This window comes from Adiantum capillus-veneris, chromosome 23, assembly GCF_014529385.1.
Source record: "Adiantum capillus-veneris isolate H3 chromosome 23, ASM1452938v2, whole genome shotgun sequence".
Classification (NCBI taxonomy): domain Eukaryota; kingdom Viridiplantae; phylum Streptophyta; class Polypodiopsida; order Polypodiales; family Pteridaceae; genus Adiantum; species Adiantum capillus-veneris.
The window spans coordinates 27,706,586-27,732,383 of NC_140953.1; the positions used below are offsets into that span (position 1 = coordinate 27,706,586).

The following is a 25,798-nucleotide window of genomic DNA, read 5'->3' on the forward strand; positions in this document are numbered from 1 at the left end:
GAAATAATCTTGGTCTCATACCAATTGTTGGGTTTAGGGTTAGGTTTGTAAATATGAACACACTCACACAAGAAGAATAATAGGAAGCTCTCAACACACAAACCAAAATATGTATTATAATAAGTGTTCCAAATACAAGACCCCAGTAGAAAAACGACTAGGTATATATACATGAAAGAGGGAAAAAGTGTCACAACGGTCCTAAGTGAGCATCATTGCCAAATAAAATAGAGAGCAACAGGATGTAGATGGTTTAGGTGGTACTGGCAACTACTATTGTGCCAACATGAGTATGTAGATGGATAGCTACTAGATGAAGGTTTCAATGTTGGGTGGATGTGTCATAGAATTTATGGGGAACCCTATCACAACCTTTAACGATTGAGGAAAAATAGAGAAAAAGTTTGAAATCGTTTGTAGCCTGTGGCAAGAACTTATGTTGAGGGTTCTTAAGGACTTCAAGTAAAGGAAGCTATTTGGTAACTCTTTCAACTCAACAGATGATGAGAGATCAAGTTCTTTGAGGGAAATCAAGCTACCAATGGTATGGGGTAGACTCTCTAGACTTTCACAATGAGATAATATAAGTTTTTGTAGAGATTTCAAATTTCCAAGTTGTGTTGGTAACTGCTTTAAGCTAGAGCACCGAGACATATCTAAGATTTGCAAAGATGATAGGTTGCACAATGCGGGTGGTAGTGAGGTCAACTTATCACTGCATGACAAGTCTAGATGTCTAAGGGAAGATAATTTTTCCATAGACTTTGGCATATTATCTAGTGAATCACAATTTCTTGCCTTGAGGATCTCCAATGTTTTCAATTCTTCAATGGATTCAGGTAGGCTAACCAACTTATTTCAACTGCTTACATCAAGCTCCTTCAGCCTCTCTAGCTTACCAAGAGTCTTGGGCAGCTCTTGCAACATGAAGACACATTGAGAACTTCTATGCATCTCATGTTGCTTACATCTGGCAATTTGGTTACTTTTGCGCAGTTGGAGAGGTCGAGAAGATGGAGAGACGTTAATTTGGAGAAGGTGGATGATGGAAAATGAGAGAAGCCATGGTTTTGAGACATGTTAAGAGAGTGAAGCTTGCTCAAGGTACCTATGGATCTGGCAAGGCTTATTGTGTATACACAATCCTTCAAGGTAACAAAGGTAAGATCTTTGCTTAAATAAGTGGGAGGAGAATCTCAAGAAGGAGAGAGATAGAGGAAGAGAAAAGTGAAACCTAGGGGTATGAAGATTAGTGCATATGAGAATTGGGAAAGAGTCATTATGATTGAGGAAGCTTTCATAAGAAATAGTAAGAGGAGTTGAAACCCTCTTTGTGCAGTGTGCGGAAAGACCTTGTGTAAATTAAATGCGTGTTGCATAAAACTCATTTGTATGCGACAATTATCTAGGATTAGAAATCTTAGATTGCTCATTTTTGCAAGATCACTTGCATCCACCATTTTGTTTGTGCATGACAACCCTCGCAATTGATTGATCTGCATATGAGAAGTTTCAAGTAATTAGTTTCATGAAAGATATGGGAAAAAGAAGTTCAAAGTGACATTTTGCCAACATAAATAGGTTTACATTTTTCTTTTTTGCAAGATCCATTAAATCCACATTCATGTTTGTGCTTGACAACCCTTCCTGCAAGAGAGACGTGTTTTAGTTCCAAGAAAGCTATGGGAAGAAGAAAGAAGAAAACTTCTAAAGAGAGTCATCCTTTTAACAGCATAGGAAACAATTAACAAGAGACCACACTGCACAATGATCTATCTACCAACGAGAGGTGAGATGTGAGCATAAGATGTGTCAAATCCACCATATATATATATATATATATATATATATATATATATATATATATATATATATATATATATATAGAGAGAGAGAGAGAGAGAGAGAGAGAGAGAGAGAGAGAGAGAGAGAGAGAGAGAGAGAGAGAGAGAGAGAGAGCTTACCTCACTAGGTGGTAATACATTATCATTCACCACATACATTGATGGCTTCTCTAATTTGGCCCATTTGATGGCAAGGGACACCATAAGGTCATGCACCTTCACCGTCTTATGAATCTCATCTTCAGCCACTAAGGATTGGTCTTCAAGATGTGTCATATTCTCTTTTGTGAGTGCAGCTTCAGCATCAGCCCATGGCTTGCCTTTCCAAAACAAGGCTACATCCACAAATCTTTGTTGGATGTCTGGGGTCTGTAAATCCAAGCTCAGCTCAAGGCGTGTAAAGATCTTCTCCTTGCCCGTGGACGGTGAGTCCTCAGCAGTCTTAATCCGTCTCTTTACATTCTCTTATTTATCCCGGGTACGATTGTTCCTGTTATTGAAGTAAGAGCCTATGATTGCAAGTGCAAGGGGTAACCCTCCACATAGAGGCACAATTTGATGCACAAGATCATACTCTGCCTCTGTAAAGTCTTTGTTGTGTGCTCTTGCCCTCTTCTTGAACAAATGATCTGCGTCGAATCTATCCAAAGGTGGTGGTGCATAGAGCATGCAATTGTTGGCTTCTGCACCAACAAGCCTGCAAAAGGTCTCTGCTTGTTCCTTTGGGCGAGAAGACATGATCAAAATGCTAGAAGGTGGAAGAGAATCTACGAGGTTTTCCAGTGTGAGCGGGAAGATACACACACACACACACTATGGGGCACCACTCGGCTTACACAACACACCTGGCCGAGACAGGGAACACACCTATGGAGTGAGAGGAGAGAGACTATCCACTTGCCCACTCCACACAGAGACACACACACACACACCCAAAAAACTCAGCTCAAAAGAGGGGAACTTCTGATAATTAGATACAAATGAGCTTGGGCCAACACCAAAGGGGCAAACAGCTCACACAATATGGGTAAAATAAGCCAGATACAATCACAAACTAGAGTAGAAACTTCGCTCATAGGAGAAACTTACACAGAAAAAAGCATAAAAAGAGTGAGGAATTTGGCAAAATGGACAGCTCCATTGCATCCGGAACGGCCCAAAACCCCAGTCTACAATGTCAAAGTGCTCAAATCCGACCTCGGATGAGCAATTTACGGCCAAAATAAGCTTCAAAATGAGCAAAAACACACCTGCGGCTGTTCCTCCTCTCTTCTCCACATTTTTTTCTGGTCTTCTCTCTATTTTTTCAGTTCCCACACTTAGCTTTATTAGTTGGGCACCCTTGGCCTTTTAAATGACCTCAAACGGACCCCGAACAGGCCAAAAACTGACCTCACAGTGCATAGTTGTCACCTTTTTGCATCATCCGCACACCTGGCACTCAACATTTTTCAATAATGCGTCTCGCAACCACATGAAGTGGCCCCAAAAATTGGTCCTCATGATGACCTTTCTGCATAATTATCACAAGGAAACACCCACGCCGTGTCCGTACTTCTCTGCGTGCAAGTATTGACCCCGTTCGACCTCCTGACGCCACTAGATGCCATCTGACGCACCTGCTTACCTCATGTCGTCGGCCCGCAGATAGCTTCCTCGAGAAGTTTAACATGCTACCAACTCCTCATTATTGTAGAAAAAAAACACTGCTACTAGTAACGATGAAAATCAATGCACTATGTACACCTTGTCCTACCTGTACACATGTGGGCCCCATGTAACCACCTGGCTCTGGCAAATTGGCAATCCTTTATTCGATGCACCATGCATGGGTATGAACATATGCGCAATCCCTTGCTCCAAAAAACTCCTGACATAATTTTCCCATCCCCTAGCCTGTAGATCATTCATGATCAGCAGCAACAAAGAGAGATATGAGACTCACCGCATCACAGGTCTCCTCATCCCTCACCAACGTTGCTTGCTCCATAGACAGCTCATCTTGCTCCACCATCATTAACCCGGCATGATATAATTTAAGATGCAATCCATTTACCCTTGACTTATGTAGAATCCCATCCAGGTTAGCCAACTGATATGTACCATTTGGAAAACACTCCACTACCTTGAAAGGGCCTTCCCACTTAATCTGAAACTTCTTTTGGAAGGTGTTTTCCAGCTTACTGTTGTAACGCAAAACTAAGTCATGCTTCTTGATACCCTTACTTTTGACCTTTTCATTTATCTTTGCCAAAGACTTATCCTGCATCTGCCCATAATGCTCCAATGCGCTCATCCTATCCAGTTGAACCTCCTGTAACTGTAAGAGCCTCTCTTTGAATGCATTACTAGACGGCCCAAGTAGCTTCTCTAGCATCTTTACTGCAGGCAACTCTACTTCCACAGGCAATAGTGCTTCCTTTCCATATACCAAATGAAATGGAGTAAACCCTGTACCTGTCTTCACCGAAGTACGGTAAGCCCATAATGCACTAGGAGATTCCAAATCCCAATTCTTTCCTTGGTGCTCTGTCAATTTCGAAAGAATCTGTACCAACTCACCATTGAATCTTTCATTTAAGCCATTACATTGCGAGTAATAAGGAGTGGTATGCTGGTGCCTAATCTTCATCTTTGTGCATAAGAAGTCTAGCAGTTTAGCTCTAAATCCTGGCCCCTTATCTGAAAGTAGCTCTAATGGCACCCCAAACTTGCAACATATTTCATCATACACAAATTTTGCCACATCCTTTACAGTGATCTATTTTATTGCTATAGCCTCTGCCCATCTAGAGAGATAGTCCAGTGCCATCAAGATATAGCTTTTGCCCCTGCTTGTGATAGGTAACAGGCCTATTGCATCAATCCCCCACTTTTCAAACACATCAAATGCCATAATGGTTTTTCGTAGCTCTGGCTTCAACACTCTCTTCCCAAATGCTTGACACCTATTGCAAGACCTACACCAATGGTGAACATCCTTGTGCAAAGTAGGCCATACATACCCCTCTTGCAAAATCGTATGCAAGGTGATCTTTAGAGCAAAATGGCCACCACATGCGCCTTCATGATTCTCTTCCAACACTCTGTAAAGCTCCTCCCGCCAAGGTACACATCTCAACACGAGATCAGCCCCTTTCATGTATAAGACATCACCAATCAATTTGTACCTGTATGCTCTACGCACAAAGCCATACTTCTTAGACTTCTGAATCTCCTTTGGAATGATTCTTGTTAGCAAAAACTCCTCTTCTTGAGCCAAACTTTCCCGGCCATGATAAAGAGGTAAAGTGGTCCTCAACACAAATAGCTCCCCAATCATGCCTTGAGCTGCTTCATATGCCTCTCTATTTAGAGCACGTTCAATGTGTCTGATGATCCATGCTTTGAAATTTTTTAACAGGCCTTTAATTCTGAAGCACATTTCCTTCAATGAGGTGTTCTTGCTCTTCCACACACCCAGCACTTGCTTCACCACTAACAAGGCATCACCTTTTGTGCTCAACCTTCGAACCCCATGCTTCAAACAAATGTGTAATCCGGCTTCCAGAGTAGTATATTCAGCCTCATTGTTACTATGAGCATCCAATTTGAACCCTCTCTTGGATACTAGCTTCCCCTCTAGATCATAAAGTGCTATACCCCCTGAAGCTGCATCATGGCTCTTTCTGTATGAACCATCAAAGAACAACACATGTGCATTGCTGATCTGTGGCAGTTCTTCAACTACCTTTCTCACCACCTCTTCCTTAACAATAAGGGGATTCTCCTTGTAGGTCAACAAATCAGCTAGGGTAGCCCTTGTACTATCTTCCACTAGAAAAGAGAACTCAAACTCTTGCAGCTCAATTACCCATTTCTTCACCACATTTGACATGTTAGTACCATTAATTAACTGTGGCAAAAAGGCATAACCCGTCAAGAAAACAAAAGGTCGTGGTAGCAAGTAATGACGAAATCGTCGACAAGCAAATATTACACTGGCCATCACTAGCTCTACTTCCGAGAACTTTCTCTCCGTTACCAACTTCACTCCGCTTGCACAATACATTCGCCTCATATAATGGTTGCCCTTCCCCTTTTTCAATAGCATGGCTCCAATGGAATCATCCCCTATTGAGGGATTTACATAAAAAACTTTCTCCCAATCAGGAGCCTGCATGGCTGACAAACCTCCTAACACCTCTTTCACCTCTTGAAACACTTCTTCACACTTGTCATCCCATTGCAATGGATCATGCTTTGCCACTTGTTGTAATGGATAAAGAATCTGAGAAGACAATGGAATAAACCTTGCCATGTACTTCACTTTGTGTATAAAGGTTGCCAATTGCTTCGTACTCGTAGGTGATGGAAGAAGAATAATAGACTTAACCTTATCTGGATCAGCCTCAATGCCATTTTCTGACACCATATGGCCCAATAACTTCACCCTTGGCTGTGCTAGATGAGATTTCTTTGGATTTAGTTGTCCTCCACATTCATCATATCAAGCCAATACCATCTGCAGCTTCTCATGGTGTTCAGCCCTACTGCTATAAACACAGAAGTCATCCATAAAAGCTTTAAGACAACTACCAATGAATGGTTCCAACACCCAATTTTCTCTCTCTTGATAGAAGGAAGGTCCATTTGACAACCCAAATGGAAATACTATGTAGCAATAGCAGCCCCATGGTGTAATAAAAGTGGTCTTTGTGCGGTCTTTAAGAGAAATCTTCAATTGAAAATAGCCTGAAAAACCATCACACACACTGTACCTCTCATAACCTTCCACTGAATCCAAGATCTGATCAATGAATGGAAGAGGATATGGGTTCTTCTTAGTGGCTGCGTTTAAGGGTTTAAAATCTACACAAATTCTCCACTTCCCATCCTTCTTTGGACTGACTACAACTGGACTCACCCATTCTGTGGTCTCCACAGGGACTATGAACCCTGCCTTCAATAACTTGTCCACCTCTTCTCGCAAGGCTTCCATTTGCTCTTGATCCATCCTTCTTAGCCTTTGCCGCACTGGCTTAGCACCTTCTTTCAGCTCTATATGCATCTCTTCACCCTTGAACCCTCTGATCTCTTCATATGAAGTAATGAACAAATCAGGAAAACTAGCCAGCATGTGCAAATATATATCCTTCTCCATAGCTGAGAGGTCTCCACTGATCATTTGTGTCATCAATTCCTGCTTCTTTGACAACTCAACCTGGGTTTGTATCAGCCCTTCAATCACTTCATAAGGCCCTTCACTTTCATCTTCAACCTCATTCGCAAATGCAACTAAACCAAACTCCTGGATTTCTTTGTCCATCAAAAGAAATGCAACATCAACATCCTCATCACTGCTGGTAGTGCTATCACTGTCCTCATCTGTCACCGTGGAAGAGTCTTCATCACTAGACTCATCCTCATCTTCATAAAGCTCCTCTAATCGTTTCCTTGTGTCCATATTATAAAGCTTCTTGGTACCTGTCTTTCCATATAGGCTAATCGTACCATGTTGCCAATCTTGAACAGCTCCCACTACACGTAACCATGGTCTGCCTAGTATAATAGGATATGCTCCCAACCCTGCTGGCATCACATGAAAATCAACCACTGCCTTTGCATCATATGCCTCCACTTCTAAACTCTTTACAACACCCAAGAATTTTACTTTTTGATGGTTTGCCAATCTAATCCGGAAACCTGACACCCCAGCTTCTGTGAGACCCATCTTCTCAACGCATGAGTGTGTTATGACGCATATTTGGGCTCCGCCATCCACATAACCTTGTCCCAAATTTTTCCTTTTATGCCACACATCTACTATTGGACAAATGTCTGGTAGCTCATCTATTGCCAACACCTTTACTGAACCTCTCTCTGACTCTTTCTCCATTGGGTTAACCATCCTCTTCTACTGTCGCTTTAGCTTAGGCACCATCTCTATAAGCTGCCCAAAAGTAACATCTACCTTCCTGCTCGTCAGATCCTCCTTCAAGTCATAGCTTAATTGACCATCCCCTAGTGGAAAATCTGAAACATGAAACTTTTGACGAGCTCTCCTTTTCCTCTTGGCCTTGACATCCTCGCCTTCATGGCTCTTTCCTTTCTTCTTACTAGGACCTGGGGCACTTCTTCCTTCCTTATCCTCTGTGGTCCTCTTCCCAATAGGCATCACTAATGTATCCTCTAGCTTTCATGCCTTCTCTAAGGTGACTACACTTAGCACTTTTGTCTTTCCCTTTTCCTCCTAGGTCAGTCCACTGGTTCCTTCGTCTCCCTTAATTTCGATGCCATAATCATTTGACCTAGTTAGCACCTGTCTTGGAAATGGATACATGTCTCCCCCCATCCTTGGTGTCTTATCACATTGCGGGCTGATGTGACCCAACTCTCCACAATTATAACATGTGTGCGTCTGCCTCCAAAACCTACCATTGCTTTGTCCATCACCATTCCTAGGCCTTTCTTCACCTCCTGGCTGATTTTCAAACCTCCCTCGACCTCGATTATTTCCCACTTGACCTAGCATGTTTAGGCTAAGATTCTTCATCAAATCTACCACTTGCCTCATGTCTTGCCTTAGCCCATCATCTTGCACCGATGTAGTGATCACTGCTGGCATAACCTGAGTAGTAATAGGAACCACTGGTTCATGATGAACCCCCGACATGCGACCTTGTAAAGAGTCCATGGGCTGAAATTCAGACCTCATGGGCAAAGACTCCACCCCTAACTGGCTCATTTTCCTCAACTTCCACTCTTTGTTCTTTGCTACCTCTAGTGCATCTTCATATGTCCTAGGCTTCTTTAGCTCCACTCTCCAACGTATATTCTCCCAAAGACCAGCTAAGAACCTGTCCTTCTTCATCATGTCACGCGGGGGTACCTGTGGTGCTAAGGTCTTGCACATCCGCTCCCATGCCAATGAGAACTTACGTATGTACGCATCTACTAGCTGATCACCTTCCTTTTGCACCAAACCTTGTACTTCTTGCCACACTTTGTCAGGATCTTCTATCTTCACAAACTCCACTTCTAACCCATGTCGTAGATTGTCCCAACTCAACCTTACAGGTGGATTAGCCACACGCAACTCCTCTTCAAATGCTTTAGACCAAACTCGTGCATCACTCTTCAAACAAATTGGGAGAAGGCGTAACATCTGCGCAGGTTCATGAATCTGGTTGCTAATGCAGGCAAGCTCCATATTTTCCAAAAATTCTTCCACATCTTCATCACTTCTTCCATGAAACTCCGGATAAGAGAAATCCATGGCTACCCAAATTACAATGCTTTGAAAACCCCTTTGAACACACGTGCAAGAACCCAAAACTTTTGACTACCCAATTCCCAGAAACTTCAATGGAGCTCAACTTTAGATAAAGAGTACAAACACATGCACATCAAATGAGTTTTCATAGTTGATCATCGGAATTACAACAGGCAAAGGAAATTCCAAGATCTCTCGTAATCTTCTTGGCCCGAACATAAAGACTATGCGCTGCTGGAAAAAAATATTCCTTGACACATGAACATTTATCTGGATTCTTTGAGTTAAATGAAATGGAGTGAATTGAGGGCCATTTTGATCATCCATTAAAGCCAACCATGAAGCTCCCAAGAAGGCAAACCTGACTTAACCTCTGATTTTGCCAAAATTTCAGCAGCATAATAGCATAAATGGCTCAAAAGACCAAAAAACCAACCATCATAATTTGGAAAAATTTTGGCAGAGTTTCCCCAGAAATAGAGCAGTAGGAACCCAAAATATAGACTGTATATGTATGCATAAACTGTCAACAATAGAACCCGAGCATCAAGTAGGACTCACTAGTACATAGCCTATGGCGAGGTCACAAAAAGGGTGCTCCAGCTACCTGTATCTCTGAAAGGATCTCTACATTTGAGAATCCCCTAGCTCAATAAAAACCTCACGCTATCGACCCTCACACGAAGGCTAATGCAAATCGCGTATAGTCAAGTCTCAGAAATGACTATCTTCCAGACCAAGTCTCAGAAATGGCTGGGACTGCCAAATACAACCAAGTATGGCTCCACAAATGCGTACAATGGCAGTTTCCACAAGTAACGTACAATCCAGCAGACAATGTGCTCAAATAGGCGCCAAGTGATGCATACCCACAACAACTACAAGTGACATCACTGCTAGTATATCACTGTACTCCAGCTACCTGTACCTGTGTGAATCACTTGTACGTGTATCTGTCCCTGTAACCTATAACCTATAACCTGTAACCTGTAATCCCGAATCTCGAAGCTTGAAGCTCGAAGCAGAAGGTCCTCGAAGAAGATCCTCTGTGGGGGCGCCAAAAGAATGTGAGCGGGATGGAAACACACAGAATGCCTCTATAATGACCGGACACACACTCTTGGGAAGATACACACACACACACTATGGGGCACCACTCGGCTTACACAACATAACTATGGAGTGAGAGGAGAGAGACTATCCACTTGCCCACTCCACACAGAGACACACACACACACCCAAAAAACTCAGCTCAAAAGAGGGGAACTTCTGATAATTAGATACAAATTATCTTGGGCCAACACCAAAGGGGCAAAAAGCTGACACAATATGGGTAAAATAAGCTAGATACAATCACAAACTAGAGCAGAAACTTCGCTCATAAGAGAAACTTACACAGAAAAACAGTAGAAAAAGAGTGAGTAATTTGGAAAAATGGACAGCGCCATCGCGTGTGGAACGGCCCAAAACCCCAGTCTACAATGTCAAAGTGCTCAAATCCGACCTCGGATGAGCAATTTACGGCCAAAATAAGCTCCAAAATGAGCAAAAACACACCTGCGGCTGTTCCTCCTCTCTTCTCCACGTTTTTTTCTGGTCTTCTCTCTGTTTTTTCAGTTCCCACACTTAGCTTTATTAGTTGTGCACCCTTGGCCTTTTAAATGACCTCAAACGGACCAGGAACAGGCCAAAAACTCACCTCGCAGTGCACAGTTGTCACCTTTTTGCATCATCCGCACACCTAGCACTCAACATTTTTCAATAATGCTTCTCGCAACCACATGAAGTGGCCCCAAAAATTGGTCCTCATGATGACCTTTCTGCATAATTATCACAAGGAAACACCCACGCCGTGTCCGTACTTCTCTGCGTGCAAGTATTGCCCCGTTCGAACTCCTGACGCCACTAGATGCCATCTGACACACCTGCTTATCTCATGTCGTTGGCCCGCAGATAGCTTGCTCGAGAATTTTAACGCACTACCAACTCCTCATTATTGTAGAAAAAACACACTGCTACTAGTAACGATGAAAATCGATGCACTATGTACACCTTGTCCTACCTGTACACATGTGGGCCCCACGTAACCACCTGGCTCTGGCAAATTGGCAATCCTTTATTCGATGCACCATGCATGGGTATGAACATATGCGCAATCCCTTGCTCCAAAAAACTCTTGACACCGGCAGTAGTGATAGCCGTTTTTCGGCTCTTTGTAATTGCCATAGTGAGTTATCTCACCCTATCAAATCACTCAAACACTGTGGTTACCCTCACCCTTTCACTGTATATAGGTGCGTGTGAGTTAGGGGACTTTTCCCATATCTCCTTACTGAAATAAAAAACCCTCAATTAGCTAGTCATTGGGCTAGTTGAGCCAAAAAAATAAAAAATATAAAAAATATAAGTATATTATGGCCCATGCGTATGTAGATATATCTTTGTATATAGGGCCTAAATAAAAGATTTTTCATAATTATTTTGGTATTTATTTAAATATTTCTACCTAAGTGTGTGTTATTTATGCTCTGTACATTGCCTCACCATTACCACAATTTTTCTTACCATTTTTCATACTCTTTATTCCATATAGAAATAATTTCATGTAAGCTTCTCTTATATTTGGTGTAACTCCACCCCAACAAAAATCCAAAAAAACTAGTTTTATTTATGTGTATATTTTTTCACTATTGTGATTTTTCCCTTCCTACATCTATTTTGTTTTTTTTCTAAAAAATTAGAACACCAAAAATATTTATCTTTTTATGATAGCCTCATAATGAGAGAGATTTCTTTTGACCCCTTTATATTTTTTCCATTTATATTATTTATATTTGACATGTAGATATTTTTTAGACCCCTCAATATTTGATTTTCTTAGTTGTACTATTCACTTATATCATGATCTCAACAATATCTTCAATTATAAACCTACCAAATAAGGTCAAGGGTAGGTGGCATGCATACATGCACTATGGAGGGCTCACTCTTGGAGGTATTCAAAAGAATCATCCAAAGAAGGACCCCACAAGGACCTTGTGCAGTGGAAAAAAACGATCGTTTTTGCTGAATTTTTAAAGTTCACTTGCTCTCCGAATTTGAAAATGTGATACAAACAAAATTTGTAGCTCGTGGGCTGAACTTTTGCCTCAAATTTTTTCATATTTTTTTGAGCTACGAGTTGTGAGCTATGATTTTATTAGTGGACCCCAGTTTTCCCATGTTATGCAGCCACACTCTCTCTTCCACTTTATCATTTTCCTCTTTCACACACACTTCTCCACTCATCATCCCCACCTCTCTCACCACTCCTCTCTGCACCCTACTCACCTTCTCCTCAACCTTGAAGAATAAGAGAAACTATGGTGAACTCATACCTCCCACACACAATTCCATTCCAAAATTGACCACCTAGTCTCATTTTTCCTCCTCCAAATTACCCATATCTATCAAAAAAACCACAAAATTCAGTCTCTTCTCTTAAAAGACAGCATCATGGTGGTTGATTACTCAGCTTCAATTACCTTGTCTCTCAAGGAAGGTCAAGAGTGGAGAAAAAATGTACCGTCAAAGCTAGTGGACCGTCAACAAGCGTCAAAATTGGCCCTACTCAAGACACTTGGAGCATCAACCTTGTAAGAAATCCACCTTTTCTTACCTCTTAAGAGTTTTTCTTCCTTATTTGTATCCTACATGGATACTCCCATTGTAAATATCCAATTCCATTTGTAAATTAATACTAACTCTACTAACACTAACCCACTATGAAAAGTCCTATCACCTCCATTTCTCTCCTCTCTCTTTCCCCACCAACTTCTTGATAATTCCAAGCAAAAGAAATAAGATAAATTGCTGAAAATCTAACCCAACCATGGTTAGAGGAGTAACCCTAGCCTTCAAAATTTCTATAAAAGGAGGGTGTAGCTAGCACAAAAGGGAGCCTTAAGCAAAAGCACTATGCTATAGCTTGAGGAGCCAAGCTAAACCTCTCTAGAAGGAGCTCTTGAGTGGAAGCTCATTGTCTTATGCATGTGCATGTGTTGTAATAGGGGATTAGCAAGGGAACTCTATGCCATTGTAAGAGAGAGAGTGATCATTCAATTGAGAGTAGGAAATCTATCATTTCTCCTACTAGTGTAAGCCCAACATTCGCTGAATCAAGGAGGGTGGATTTGGACTAAGCTTGGATACTTTGTCTCCCTTCCAACGTGAAGTAATGGACAACAATGATGCGTAAGTGTCTTGGTGTTTTTTGTTAAGTTCTTGATAGCTTGTCTCTGGTGTTGTCATCAATCTAGCCATAAATCCCACATACTGTAAGAGGGCGACAGGGTGGAGAGGACTCCCCTGGCCTTAAGACAGTGATTGGGGTGGCTTTTCTTGTGATGTGTTGTGGTGAAATTTACACAAGCTATGTTGAACAAATACTAATCTCACTTTGATTTGTCATGACAGATTTGTAAGAAGGTATTAATGCAACAAGCAACCCCTCCCCCTTTCTCTCTCTTTCTTAAATATATAGTTGTGTTTGCTTGATCATTGCCGATGCGTTTCAAAGCAGCCCGAGCACTATCTCTCTCTCTCTCTCTCTCTCTTGTTTTAGTGTGTGAGAGTGTTCCATTGGTGTTAGGGTTAGTGTAAATTCTTTGCTTGTTTGTGGGTTGCTCTAACGATTCTCCTCTTTTGCGTCCTAGTTCGCTCTTAAACTAGGTGGTGCCCCTTGTGTAGTTGGGATTTGGCTGTGGTTTTGTTATTTTGGTTTGTGTTGTGTTGTGCCCCAGCCCCATTGAGCAGCACGGGAGCCTTGAAGGGTGTCTAGAGGTTGCTCTTCTTGTTGCCCGCCCCGGACCGCCTCAAATTGGTGCCCCCACGGAGGACAGGCTTGTGTATGTTTTGTGAAGGCTCAACCTTTAGCATAATCAAGTAGCTTGCATGAATCACAAGAATTTGTATGATCCCTTCATTCCCATTGCAAGGCAAAAGGTACACATAATTGTTAGTACTAAGTTGCAATTTCAGCGAGTAATTCGTAGAATTTTAGGTCCTCTTAGGTTAGCCGAGATAAACACTTCGGTAAATCCTTTTATTTTGCCTCTCAGTAGGTACGATATTAACTTGGACGTCTATATTTTTGTGTTATTTTAAGCATTAGGACATGCATAGGCCATGGATAATGGCCCAGGATAGAGGTTTTTCCCTTCATTTTACTCCACACATTAGAATAAACGTTGCAATTAGTAGAAAGATTCATTTTCAACAACGAATGGTGTTCATGTTTGGTGCCCAAAGAGTAGGAGAAATTCTTGCATCACCAAACCCTGTCATTCTACCTCTCATCAACTACCACACTTCTTTTGATGTACATGTGTTCATTTTATTTTAAAATGAAGTGCAGCCCGGCAAAATAGTGTGTATGTTTGTTTTTTCTTTGTCCAAGTTGTTACAAGAAACAAAAAAACGATCATTTGTTCTAACTGGGAATGTGTGTGCAGTGAAAGTTCAATCCTTAGAGATCTAGCTCTATTACCAATTGAGTTGCAGGAGCAAGTAGTAAGGCGTCTCCCTCATAACAAGACCGCGCTAAGGAAGACCGCGCATTCATCCAACTAGTGTGTGCCCTAAGATTGGTAAATAGAGTGAAATTTGGCGTTTGGCGAGTGCATTTCACCATTGAGGAAGACTCTTCAGGAAACTTGCGGCCAGAGTTCATGCTTCATAGACTCACATTTGGTAAATTTTTCCCTCATTTGCGTCTTATTAATAGTCTTCCTTTCGCTTTCAACAAAGGAGATAGGGAGCTATTCAGAGCTTGTCTTAATAAAGAGAGCATAGAGAAGATTGCAAATTTGTATAAATTCTCATCCTTCTCTACCTTCTATGACACTCTGATCATAGAGACATTGTAAATCTCTTTATGCTTTTGAATGATTTAACCATAATCCTAAGGAGTTTTTGTCCAGGAATTTTGTAGCACAAGTGGAGTCTTTAAATCTTGCAAACTTGATTGGACTTGATGAGGATGTTCTTTATGAAATTGTGAGAAGGTTGCCTCACTCCGACTGTGTGGAACTCGAAGGAAAGGAGCTCCTAGTCAATTGCTACTTTCTCACGGCCTTCGACGAGCATGAAGATCTAGTTTTTATACAAACCGCTTGTGCGTTGGGAATTGTAAAGCAAGTGCAATTTATCACTTGGGACGTGGTTGCTCTTTTGGATCCATAAAATGAAGTTCTAGAGATTTCTGTTTATCGCCTTAGCTTTGAATAATTTCAACCCTTCTTAGAGCTCATCAATAGTCTACCTTTTTGTTTTGATCAAACAAATCGAGACCTTATTGAAGCTTGGAGAGCTGAAGAAGAAAACCTAGAGTGGTATTTTCTTACTTCTTCATTTGCAGGCGAGTGGTTCTAAATCTCTATTGTATCCCTTATCGTAACTCGTGTTGTAATCTTTCATAATAATGGAGAGCCAACGCCAAATGTCTGGATATCCTCTTTTCTTTGGAGAGCCTGGAGAGGATGCAGAATTATTTTTAGCAAATTTCAAGATGTCTTGCCGTATCAAGAGGATAGTAACCGATCAAGAACGTGTAGAAATGTTTGAGGTGGTCCTTAGGAAAGATGCTAGTACTTGGTTTGACTCTTTGCCTGAGGAATTTAAGGGGAATTACACAGAAGTTTTGAATCGTTTTAAGAGATACTTCTTTGATCCCCAAAACACTCAAAAACTATGGCAAGACATTGTTTCTCATAAGCAAAAAGACTTAGATGACTACTACTTGTACAAGCAAGAGTTTCTACGTCTTTGGGATCTATATATACGAAATGTTGCTAACCCTGGTGATGGTGCAGAATTTCTAAAGAAGGAGAGGTTCATAGCCGGACTCTTTCCTGACCTTAAGGTAAAAGTTGAGGCGGGTGCACCTGCTACCTTTGATGCAGCTGAAACTAGGGCTGCTGAGAAATATAGGAAACTCAAGTGCTTAAGGGGAGAGGTTCCAATAGAATTTCTTAGACCCAAAGGTAAGTCACAAGCATCAACATCTAGGGAGCTTCCTGAGGTAACGGCTGAAGTGATTGAGAAGTTAAATGAATCTTTAAGCAGCCTGTCAATTCACCTTGCACAAGCTGTAGGTCCAAAGGGACAAGCAAAGAAGTCAGAAGAGAGAGAGCCACGAACTAGGAGAGTCTTGCAATGTTGGAATTGCGGAGAGTCTGGACATGGGATGTATAATTGTCCTTGGCCCCGTGGAGAGCCAGGGAGACCTAACTTGAATTACCCAGTGATGAATGCAGGAGAAGGAGCTGGTCAACAACCAAGGCTTCTACAAAGGCCAAATGGACCAAGACCACCTCCACAAGGGGTAGAAGGAGTTCCACCTTTGCCAGATCCAAATGTGCATGTGGTAGAGGTGACAAATTCAAATGAGGTTGACATGGAAGCCAATGGCATTAAGCGTGGCCGAGGAAAAGGTAAAGAGAAAGAAGGAGTCACATCACAGAGTGACCATGGACAAGGCAAGAAGGCAAAGGAGACCAAGGAAGCTAAGAGGACTCGATGTCGTATCAATCTCCAAGACATCCCTCTTGGACATGGTATGGCTCCATACAACCTGTTGGAAGACATGCAAGGTAAGGGTCCTGATATCTCATGGCCTCAGTTTCTTGCATTATGCCCACAAGTTAGGAGGGATTTAACAAAGGCATTTAGCACTAGGAGAAAGGTAAAAGAGAGTTTTCCTGTTGTAAAAATTGCACAAGCTGAAATGAATGAGGACATTACACCGGTTCTAGACTGTTACATCAAAGGAAGATTGGTTAGGAAAGGTCTAGTGGATGGGGGTGCACAAATTTGCATCATGACAGAGGGACTCATGCAAAGACTAGGCATGCACATCCAGGAGACACCTGAAATCAAAGTCAAGATGGCAAACAATAGCAAGGCTAGGTGTGTAGGCATTTGTAAAAATGTCTTTGTAGAGGCCTTTGGCATTAAGAAAGCGGTGGATTTTTATGTTATGTCGACCAAGGGAAGTGGTTATCCATTTATCCTAGGAAGACCATGGCTAATGAAAATGCGAGCTTTGCAGGATTGGGAGAGTGGGAAATTAATTTGCAGGAATGACAATCATAAGAAGGTTGTCTTTGACATGAAGGAGCAACGCCAAGAGGAGCTCCATGAAGAATCATCTCAAAGTGAGACGGAAGAAGGTTGAACCGATAGCACTTCAGAAGAAGAAAGTAGCGGCAGCATTACTGAAGAGGAGTCTTCCATCGAAGTCATGGGGGTAAGGTTTAAGCCAAGCAACCAAGAGACCTCTTGTCAAGGCTTGGAGGAGGTAGGTTCCCAAGAGAACCAAAAGGTGGAAGATGAAGGAATGTTAGAAGGTATGTTGTCTACAACACTTACAAAGGATGAAAGAGAGGAGTTCAAATGTGTGCTAAGGAAATTTCCGAGGCTTTTTGCTAAAGACTACACCGATGTGCGTGGAGTAGATGTTGTTCAACACAAGATTGAGTTGAAGCCAGAGGCCACACCTAAGGCTCAAAAGCTACAAAGGCTAGGAGTCATTAAGGAGCAGGCTCTACTCAAAGAGGTAAGAAAGCTTCTAGCAGCAAGTTTCATTTATCCAGTGGAAAATTCAGAGTGGGTCTCTCCCGTTGTTGTCACTCCTAAGAAAAACGGCAAGTGGAGGGTGTGTGTGGATTATCGTCCACTTAATGAGGCAACAAAAAGAGATCACTTTCCCCTCCCATTTCAGGATGAGATATTAAATGAAGTAGCTGGTCATGAGAAGTACACTGTGTGTGATGGCTACTCGGGTTACTTTCAAATAGGTATCGCATTGGAGGATCAATTGAAAACAACCTTTATCACTCCTTGGGGTTGTTATGCTTTTAGAGTCATGCCATTTGGCCTGACAAATGCTCCTGCAACTTTCCAACGCTTCATGAACATGGTGTTTCAAGCATTCTTTGGAAAGTCCATTAGGGTTTTTATTTATGATTTTTGCATTTATAGCTCAAAATCATTGCATCTACAAAGGGTAGAAGAAGGTTTAAAGAAGCTCTACGACATGGGAGGTCAACTCAACCCCGACAAGTGCCACATAGGTGAGGATGAAGTGATCTTGCTCGGTCACAAGGTTTCCTATAAAGGCATTGAGGTGGATCCTTCAAAGGCAAAGGCTCTTATTGAGCTCCCATCACCGAAGAGTCTTAAGGAGGTCATCTCTTTCATTCAGAAGGTGAAGTACATGTCACGCTTCATTCACTTAGCCTCGGAGTTGCTTCATCCTTTGCAAAAGTTGACACAACAAGTAGAATTTGCATGGTCTGATGAGCTTGAAGAGTATTTTTGTAACATTAAAGTCATTTTGTCAGAGCTACCAACACTCATGCCTCCTTGTTGGGAGTACACATTCTTTGTTAGCTCTAGTGTTGGAAGGGAAACAATTGGTGCCGTGTTGCTACAACAAGATCCCCACAGTACAAGGATGCGACACATCTACTTTGCTAGTTGGGTCATGAATGCTTTGGAGAGAGACTACACAGAAGCAGAACTCATGATGCTTTCTCTCATGTTTGCGGTGAGAAAGTTTAGATCCTACTTGCTCCCAAAACCTTTTGTAATCCTCACCGCAGAGAATTTGTTCCCTTGGGTGTCATCTCAAATGAATCTTAGTACTAGGATCTCAAAGTGGATTATGGAGTTGCAAGAGTTTCAATACTCTTTCAAGGTAGAAGATAGTGTGCGTGCACAATTGGCAGGGATTCTCACTTATAGGGTACATGAGAAGGAAATTAAGGTGCCTCAAGTAAAGACCCTACCATTTCCACCACCAAAAAGTATTCCCAATGCTTTTACCTTGTTCTTTGATGGAGCTTTTCGACGAGCCACAGGAAAAGCAGGGGGAGGGCTAGTGTTGCTCAACCCAAGTGGAGAGGTGGTCATGAAAGAGAAGTTCAATCTACCAAGTTCAGCTAGCAACAATGAAGCAGAATACGACACACTAATTCATGGTTTGAAGATGTGAATTGGCCAAGGGATACAACGCCTCATGGTAAAGGGAGATGAACTTCTCATTGTTAAACAGATTTTAGGTATTTGGGCATGCAAGAATGAAAGCTTACGGACAAAAGTTCATGCCATTCGTAGATTGTTTAATCAATTTGAAGAATTGCAACTATATCATATTCCTAGGAAACAGAATGAAGATGCTGATTTACTTGCACAGCAAGTAGTTACATGTGTTGAGAAAGAAGTGCAGGTCATCATGGTGGCAGCAACTGTCAAGCAACCGAGATACGAGGGATTGGAGTCATTGACTCCCATTATTAGCTACATTTTGGAGGGCGAGTTTCCACAAGACTTCACGAAGGCTCAGAAGAGGAGACTCATGAAGAAGGCAAGCGCATATCTCTTCCTAGAAGGCTCCCTCTATCAAAGAGGGAAGGATCAAGTGTGCAGAAGAGTACCAACTATCGAGGAAATTTCAGCCATTCTAAAAGGTTTGCATGAAGAGGCATGTGGTGGTCATTTTGCCCAAGAATCAACTGTGAAGAAGATTTTGCTTGCGGGGTATGCTTGGCCAAGCTTGCATGTGGATGTTCAACATTGGTGTAAACGCTGTCATAATTGTCAGATAAATGGAAATAGAAGGTTGGTGCATGGCCCGAGGCAAATAGTGCTTGCAAATGGACCCTTTGAAAAGTGGGGCATTGATGCTATGGGTCCTCTGCCTAGGACAAAAAATGGTAAACTCTACATTCTAGTGGCTGTAGACTATATGACTAGGTGGGTGGAAGCTCAAAGTGTGGCAAGAGTGAATGAGAGGACAGTTAGCAAGTTTGTGTACAATTACATTTGTTGCAGATTTGGCACACCTTTGGAGATTGTTTCTGATAATGGTCCAGGGTTTAGGAAGGGCTTGCTCACAGAAGTTTGTGAAGAGCTTCACATTCTACATCGTCATAGCACACCATACTACCCACAGTCAAATAATTTGGTGGAGAACGCTAATGGTGTCATTGCAGGAATCATTAGAAAGATGGTGCAAAACAAGACAAAATTATGGGATGACTTCTTGGATGGTGCCTTGTGGGCATATCGAACCACATATAGGCAAGCCACGGAGTTCACACCATTTCACTTGGTCTATGGTCAAGAGGCTTTGCAACCTATCGAGCTCAACATTCCAACAATGTGACTTCATGGCGAAGGAGCACAAGATGATCAAGAGGTATGGATGGATCGACTTCTTACGTTAGTGGAGCTTGAGTGGAAAAGAGAAGCAGCATATGAGTGCTACAAGAGGAAAGCCACACAAGCGAAAGAAACGCACGACAAGAAACTGAAGGACAAAGGCATCAAGGAAGGAGAGCTTGTGCTAAGGTATGACAATCGACTTGACAATCGTTTTGATGTCAAGTTTGAAACTAGATGGCAAGGGCCATACATAGTCAAGAAGGCTTTCAATTCTAGTTACTATCAGCTTATGGACTTGAATGGTAAAGAGCACTCCAGAAAGGTAAACGGGTATCGCTTGAAGCCCTATTTGAGTCGCCTTCTACCAAAGGATCTACCAAAGATCTGTCCAAAGGCCGCTGTCTCATGTAAGTATTGTTACATGAAGCATGAGTGTAACTCCAGCCAAAATTCTGAGGGGCCAAACAATGAAAATCTCGTCAAGGACTCTGAAGCACTCTCTTTGGAAAAGATGCTCTATGATGGTACATGAATATACCATCATCCTGGGGGAGGGCTAATGATAGCCGTTTTTCAGCTCTTTGTAATTGCCATAGTGAGTTATCTCACCCTATCAAATCACTCAAACACTATGGTTACCCTCACCCTTTCACTGTATATAGGTGCGTGTGAGCTAGGGGACTTTTCCCATATCTCCTTACTGAAATAAAAAACCCTCAATTAGCTAGTCATTGGGCTAGTTGAGCCAAAAAAATAAAAAATATAAAAAATATAAGTATATTATGGCCCATGCGTATGTAGATATTTCTTTGTATATAGGGCCTAAATAAAAGATTTTTCATAATTATTTTGGTATTTATTTAAATATTTCTACCTAGGTGTGTGTTATTTATGCTCTGTACATTGCCTCACCATTACCACAATTTTTCTTACCATTTTTCATACTCTTTATTCCATATAGAAATAATTTCATGTAAGCTTCTCTTATATTTGGTGTAACTCCACCCCAACAAAAATCCAAAAAAACTAGTTTTTTTTATGTGTATATTTCTTCACTATTGTGATTTTTCCCTTCCTACATCTATTTTGTTTTTTTTCTAAAAAATTAGAACACCAAAAATATTTATCTTTTTATGATAGCCTCATAATGAGAGAGATTTCTTTTGACCCCTTTATATTTTTTCCACTTATATTATTTATATTTGACATGTACATATTTTTTAGACCCCTCAATATTTGATTTTCTTAGTTGTACTATTCACTTATATCATGATCTCAACAATATCTTCAATTATAAACCTACCAAATAAGGTCAAGGGTAGGTGGCATGCATACATGCACTATGGAGGGCTCACTCTTGGAGGTATTCAAAAGAATCATCCAAAGAAGGACCCCACAAGGACCTTGTGCAGTGGAAAAAAACGATCGTTTTTGCTGAATTTTTAAAATTCACTTACTCTCCGAATTTGAAAAGGTGATACAAACAAAAGTTGTAGCTCCTGGGCTGAACTTTTGCCTCAAATTTTTTCGTATTTTTTTGAGCTACGAGCTGTGAGCTATGATTTTATTAGTGGACCCCAGTTTTCCCATGTTATGCAGCCACACTCTCTCTTCCACTTTATCATTTTCCTCTTTCACACACACTTCTCCACTCATCATCCCCACCTCTCTCACCACTCCTCTCTACACCCTACTCACCTTCTCCTCAACCTTGAAGAATAAGAGAAACTATGGTGAACTCATACCTCCCACACACAATTCCATTCCAAAATTGACCACCTAGTCTCATTTTTCCTCCTCCAAATTACCCATATCTATCAAAAAAACCACAAAATTTAGCCTCTTTTCTTAAAAGACAGCATCATGGTGGTTGATTACTCAGCTTCAATTACCTTGTCTCTCAAGGAAGGTCAAGAGTGGAGAAAAAATGTACCGTCAAAGCTAGTGGACCGTCAACAAGCGTCAAAATTGGCCCTACTCAAGACACTTGGAGCATCAACCTTGTAAGAAATCCACCTTTTCTTACCTCTTAAGAGTTTTTCTTCCTTATTTTTATCCTACATGGATACTCCCATTGTAAATATCCAATTCCATTTGTAAATTAATACTAACTCTACTAACACTAACCCACTATGAAAAGTCCTATCACCTCCATTTCTCTCCTCTCTCTTTCCCCACCAACTTCTTGATAATTCCAAGCAAAAGAAATTAGATAAATTGCTGAAAATCTAACCCAACCATGGTTAGAGGAGTAACCCTAGCCTTCAAAATTGCTATAAAAGGAGGGTGTAGCTAGCACAAAAGGGAGCCTTAAGCAAGAGCACTATGCTATAGCTTGAGGAGCCAATTTAAACCTCTCTAGAAGGAGCTCTTGAGTGGAAGCTCATTGTCTTATACATGTGCATGTGTTGTAATAGGGGATTAGCAAGGGAACTCTATGCCATTGTAAGAGAGAGAGTGATCATTCAATTGAGAGTAGGAAATCTATCATTTCTCCTACTAGTGTAAGCCCAACATTCGCTGAATCAAGGAGGGTGGATTTGGACTAAGCTTGGATACTTTGTCTCCCTTCCAACGTGAAGTAATGGACAACAATGATGCGTAAGTGTCTTGGTGTTTTTTGTTAAGTTCTTGATAGCTTGTCTCTAGTGTTGTCATCAATCTAGCCATAAATCCCACATACTGTAAGAGGGCGACAGGGTGGAGAGGACTCCCCTGGCTTTAAGACAGTGATTGGGGTGGTTTTTCTTGTGATGTGTTGTGGTGAAATTTACGCAAGCTATGTTGAACAAATACTAATCTCACTTTGATTTGTCATGACAGATTTGTAAGAAGGTATTAATGCAACAAGCACCTCCTCCCCCTTTCTCTCTCTTTCTTAAATATATAGTTGTGTTTGCTTGATCATTGCCGATACGTTTCAAAGCAGCCCGAGCACTATCTCTCTCTCTCTCTCTCTCTCTCTCTCTCTCTCTCTCTCTCTCTCTCTCTCTCTCTCTCTCTCTCTCTCTCTCTCTCTCTCGTGTTTTAGTGTGTGAGAGTGTTCCATTGGTGTTAGGGTTAGTGTAAATTCCTTGCTTGTTTGTGGGTTGCTCTAACGATTCTCCTCTTTTGCGTCCTAGTTCGCTCTTAAACTAGGTGGTGCCCCTTGTGTAGTTGGGATTTGGCTGTGGGTTTGTTATTTTGGTTTGTGTTGTGTTGTGCCCCAGCCCCATTGAGCAGCACGGGAGCCTTGAAGGGTTTCTAAAGGTTGCTCTTCTTGTTGCCCGCCCCGGACCGCCTCAGTAGCTTTCTAAGATGCTCATCTTTCCAAACATTGTCAAGGATCAGGCAAATCCCCAAGTGGTTTCTATCTTTGATTTGTTCGCGCATGTGAGGAGAGAGTCACATCCATGTTCTTCGTCATGGAACTTGAAGGATTGCTAAGAGATTCGCAATAAGATTTCTTGTTGAAGATCTAGGATGAAAGATGGATTTTGACCCACCTCCACATAGGCCACAATGTGCTTCTTTTTTCTTTCTATTTCCCTCTTCACATGTCGCAATAGGGTAGTCTTTCCTATGCCTCCAATTCCATAGATGCCCACCACATGGATTCCTGGTTGCTCTAGGAAGTCCATCATTTTTTTACTACGGCTCTCAAGGCCCACAAAGTTTCCCGTACCTTCTACCGGCCGGGCATACTTAGGGCTTAGGTGGATTAGCCGAATCTTCATCAATGTATCTAACCTTGTATGAACGACCTTCAATTGGTTTTCTACATGTACCAAGGTTCCTACATTGCATGGTGCAGTTGCAATATCTCCTATACATGACCACAATTGATACATTTGTTTCTCTTTCTCCTTTATTTTCTCTTGAGCCTTTTCTTCTCTTTAGAGTGTCTTATGACCCCAAGAAAATTGATTTCAAAGTTGTCCTTTGATTGCTTTCTTAATACTAAAGGTTTCAACCCCCTCAAATCTCCAAATAAAGAGGCCCTCCTAGACCCCATTCTCTTCCTAATGTTTATAAATCTATATTATTTCCTATCTATTTTTCTCCTTTCTCAACTCTCTCACAACAAGAGGCCCAATGCTTTCCTAGTCAGCCCTAGAGGACCATGCACTCCAACATTTTTGGATTTTGTGGACCCCATGCAAAACTTACCATGGGTGAGTGCAAGAGGAGGTGCAGTAGGTATACAAAAAATTTTGAAAATTAAAATTGATGTACTTCTCCAAAGAGGTGCAAAATACACTAGATTTTTCAAAGTTGATGCATTATGGTTTTCTATAGTTGTGTATCTCAAAAGGTTTATGAAGCTTGAGTGTTTGGGTAGTTTCTTCTTATACCACTTGACCAAGGTGGATATGAGAATGCATAGTAGGTTATTTGTATGCTCCATGATACAAGGGATCCATAGGGCAAAGGATTCTTGTTCTTGATTGAATATTGAATGTTGAGATCTCCAACCAATCTTGTTGGACTCATGAAGCCAAAGATTGGGTGTTTATTAGCAACATGTATGTAGTTGGGTTATGATAGGATGCTTATTGAGATTCCAATCTAGTTGGTACTTGAAGGGTAGTTATAGTAATTAGAAATTTACTTGTAGGATGTCCATTATATAAAAATGGAGGGTAGTTATAGTAATTAGAAATTTACTTGTAGGATGAGCCACTTTAGTTCCAAATTAATATTAGTTTGTAGCAAATGTAAGAGAACTCACTTTAGGACCTTAAGAGGAAACTAATTATGCCTGATGGGTGTTTCTAAATTGTATGAAGTAGATGTGGCCACTTGTAAATTTTGGCATCCCTCATTAACAAAGTTGTAGTCTTTGGCATCCCTCATTAACAAAGTTGTAAATTTTGGCATCCCTCATTAACAAAGTAGATGTTTTCAATTTTGGCATCCCTCATTAACAAAGTAGATGTTTTCAATTTTTTCATCCCTCATTAACAAAGTTGTAGTCTTTTGTATAAAAATTGGATGGTAGCTAAAAGGATTATTCGTGGGAAAATAAAAATTGGATGGTAGCATGTGAGGGTGACCAATAGCATAGGTCCCCAATATATTGACAAGCTATTGTGCACACCCTAAAGCACTAGATTGCACCATGTGTACTAAATGTTATCTCTATGAGATGTTTTCAATAAGCTGGAAATTCTTTGAGGTGTTGTTGGCAGTTCATGAACGTTCTATCTTTTCCTTTGAAAGTGTTACAATGGAAAACTAAAAATGCCTTAGAAAATAAATGAGTAAATATATAACATGATATTTATGTCATCAGTCTCTCTCATTGTCCCTTATCTTAAGATGCTATTTCTTTCTTTGCTGAATTGGATGAAGCTTTGGAATAATATAATAGTTTTTTTGTCACTATTCTCTTTTATAATTTCATTTTGGCATAAACATAGCCATTGCTTGTTATATATATAATAGCATTTGCTTGCACATTGGCAGTGTTGAGCACAAGAAAGTCTGTAAATGTGTCTATTGAGAGATC

General features: G+C 41.1%; 1 protein-coding gene and 1 pseudogene across 1 annotated transcript in view; one reads left to right on the forward strand and one right to left on the reverse strand.

Moving 5' to 3' along the window:
* The window catches only part of LOC147427557 (uncharacterized), a 76,850-nt gene that overhangs the window by 7,550 nt on the left and 43,502 nt on the right, over positions 1-25,798 (forward strand). The window lies entirely within an intron of this gene.
* LOC147427558 (disease resistance protein At4g27190-like) lies at positions 310-24,301 on the reverse strand (annotated as a pseudogene).